A 3,720-nucleotide genomic window follows, 5' to 3' on the forward strand; every position below is an offset into this window, starting at 1 on the left:
CGTTTCCTGAAGATAGAAGAGTTTGTTGAATCTGACGTGACATGTTCGTACGAACCCTTTGTACGAACAAAAGTAAGAGAAATTTAGGATAAAAATACGAACATGTTCTTGCATGAGGTCCATTGTATTGACTTCCATTCAGTTTTGTGCCTAACCCCTGACGGGTGACATCAGCAGCTTTTTGTCGCAGGATGATGATGTCACAACAAACGCTGCACAGTGTCACTGTTGGGAGGGCTGTTTGTTTTTAGCATGTAGCATTTCACCGCTTGATGACAGGATGAGTTTGATCTTTCATCACCTGTCATGTTTCATTGAAAAGGCAACGTTTGTAACAGATGGATTTTTATTACAGAAAATATGAAATAAAACTGATAAGAATAACAGTCTAGAAATTAGTTGTTTAGGTCGGCAAGTTTATCTAAATAAATATGCGCACATCATAAATCTGTATTTTATTAACCAGAATGTATGTAATATTAAAATACTTTTAGATTTAGGATTAATATTTATACATAACATTCAAATGTAACAGTTAGTATAAATTAGTAAAATGCTATTGGAACTTTTTAACACTAGTAAGAAATAAAAACAAATATGTTTTTCACATCCATTCTTTATTTTTCACAGCCTGGTTGTGACAGAAAATAAATGTCGAGGAACAGAGAGCGTTTCAGTTCAGAAAAGTTGCATTTCAGTTTCAAACACTGCCAAAAAAATAAAAAATAATACCCAACGCTGCAGCGAAGCTTTCAGTCAGTCTGGATGCATTTCTGCCTTTACTTGGTTTTATTGCCTTTTTCTCAGTGGACATGCTGAATAAATCTACTTCATACACAACGTTTCTCCTCGTATAAAAACCTTTCATTTCCTCCAACGTCCAAAACATCTGGATTTATTTTCATATAGAATCTGCAACCACAGAAATATTCTGAGGGAGATGAAACAAACATTTAAATGAGATTATTTTCACAGAAACTGAAGCGTCCTGTCAGAAATTACAATCTGGGATTTCACTCATTCGTCCACTCAAACTGTTTTTAGTCTGAGAGAGATTAAAACACCCAGCAGCCTCTGTCTGCCTCACTGAAACCAAGAAAATCATGAAAAATAAATTTAAAAAAAATCACCGTCCATTTTCACAAACCTTCATTTTCATTTAATAAAACAAACTGAACATCTGGGAACTGATTTAGATTCTGCAGATTAGTTTCGCAGACATGCAGGCGGCTTTAATCAGGGTTAAACTTCCAGATTCTGACATGATTTTCAGACACTTTCAATAAAAACGTTTATCTGATATGTACAGATGTAAACAAAAGCTGGACGGCGGGAAAAAGATATTTTCTGTGACTTTATTATTAGAATCACACGGTTCAAGTGTTCAGAGGTTTGTTTCTGAGTAATGCAGCGTTTTCTTTTACGACGAAGTATTAGGGCCACACAACGAGTTTTTTATTATTATTACTAGAATAGTCATAATATTACGAGATTAAGGTGGAAATTTTAAGAAAAAAAGTCGCAACGTTACGAGAATAAAGTCATAACATTACGAGAATAAATTTGCAACATTACGAGAATAAAGTCGCAACATTACGAGAATAAAGTCGCAACATTACGAGAATAAATTTGCAACATTATGATAATAAAGTCGCAACATTACGAGAATAAAGTCGCAACATTACGAGAATAAAGTCGCAACATTACGAGAATAAAGTCGCAACATTACGAGAATAAAGTCGCAACATTGCGAGAATAAAGTCATAACATTACGAGAATAAAGTCGTAACATTAAGAGAATAAAGTCGCAACACTGCGAGTATAAAGTCATAACATTACGAGAATAAAGTCATAACATTATGAGAATAAAGTCGCAACATTACGAGAATAAAGTCATAACATTACGAGAATAAAGTCGCAACATTACGAGAATAAAGTCGCAACATTACGAGAATAAAGTCGCAACATTACGAGAATAAAGTCGCAACATTACAAGAATAAAGTCATAACATTATGAGAATAAATTCGCAACATTTCGAGAATTAAGTCGCAACATTACAAGAATAAAGTCGAGAATAAAGTCATATTATGAAAATTAAGTCATAACATTACAAGAATAAAGTCGAGAATAAAGTCATATTACGAAAATTAAGTCATAACATTACAAGAATTAAGTCATGACATTACGAGAATTAAGTCATAACATTACAAGAATTAAGTCGCAACATTTCGAGAATTAAGTCATGACATTACGAGAATAAAGTCGCAACATTACGAGAATAAAGTCGTAACATTACGAGATTAAAGTCATAACATTACAAGATTGACTTTAATTACGACTTTACTTTTAGAATATTATGACTTTATTCTTGTAATTTAAAAAAATAAAATAAATCTCGTATGGCCCTAATACTCCGTCGTATTCTTTAGATGCAACTTATGACAAATAATTTGCATTTATACAGCATCTTCAGGTTTTCACAACAATGTAAACAAAAACAACGGAACTGTGGAAACGACTCGAGACAAATCTTTTTCATTTTAAACTTTAGTTTGATAAAAACAAACATTTTCTAGTTTCATGTTTCTATTTTCTGCAGAACTTAAAGGTGAAACAATATGATTCAAATTAAAAATGTAATCTGGATCAATCTCTGCAGAATAAAACAGACTGAGACGACCTTTGACCCACGCTGCTGGTTCTGTACAAAGACTGCAATGCATCGTGGGATTTTATGTACAGGGTCAATCTTTTTACAGACAGAAACCATGAGGCACAAAGTTTGTTTTAAAATGTTTGCCTTTAGTTTTCAGGGTTTACGTCAGAGAGGAACCAGAACCATTCCCAGTCCCAGTCCTTCCTGAACCCCAGAAACCCGACAGCTCAGACAGAAAAACCTGCTGAATTCACTCCAACCCTCTGGAGACCAGAACAGATAAAAACTGAACACTGGTAAGAATTCATAAAAACACTCGATGGTCCAAACCCGACTGAACCAGAACCAAGAAATAAACCAACATTTGCAGCATCAGAACCAGGCTCCAGAACAAACATTTAGTGAAACAACCCAAACTAACGCTGATGAAAACGTAAACAGTTAAAAGTGATAAAAACATTTTAAATCCCGTCAAAATAAGATCAAATAAAAACATTTTTCTGATAAAATTCTTTTCAAAGCTTTTCTAGTGATAAAAGGGAATGTGTGGATTTAAATATGACACTGGTTAGTTTTGTTTAAAGAATGTAAATCACACATGGTGGAGGGAAGGATGCAGGGGGCGGAGCTACAAATAAAATCTCTTATTTTGAAAATTCAAGATGGCCACCACAGCTGATTTCAAATGTCTCTAACTCGGATGTTTTTAGAGCTACTGAGCTGAAACTTTGTGTCAACTATCCCCACCCCTCCTGTCCATCATTTGAGGGTGGCCAATCAGGGGCCACCTCTCTGGCTCCGCCCCCCTGGAAGGATAAAGGAATGTTTTTCTCCAATTTAACACGTTTCGTTAGAAATCCACAGAAAAACAAAGATGTTTATTTACTGCGAGCGCCAACAGAGACCAGGACAAGAACCACGAATCAAACATCAGAAACTTTCACACGGACGACGTCAGAAAACATCTTTGGCTTCGACATTTGGCAAACGGACTGAAACTCAGACGAAGAGAAGAGGCGTTAAACACACACACACACACACACACACACACACACACACACAC

This window comes from Austrofundulus limnaeus, unplaced genomic scaffold, assembly GCF_001266775.1.
Source record: "Austrofundulus limnaeus strain Quisiro unplaced genomic scaffold, Austrofundulus_limnaeus-1.0 Scaffold1653, whole genome shotgun sequence".
NCBI classification, from domain to species: domain Eukaryota; kingdom Metazoa; phylum Chordata; class Actinopteri; order Cyprinodontiformes; family Rivulidae; genus Austrofundulus; species Austrofundulus limnaeus.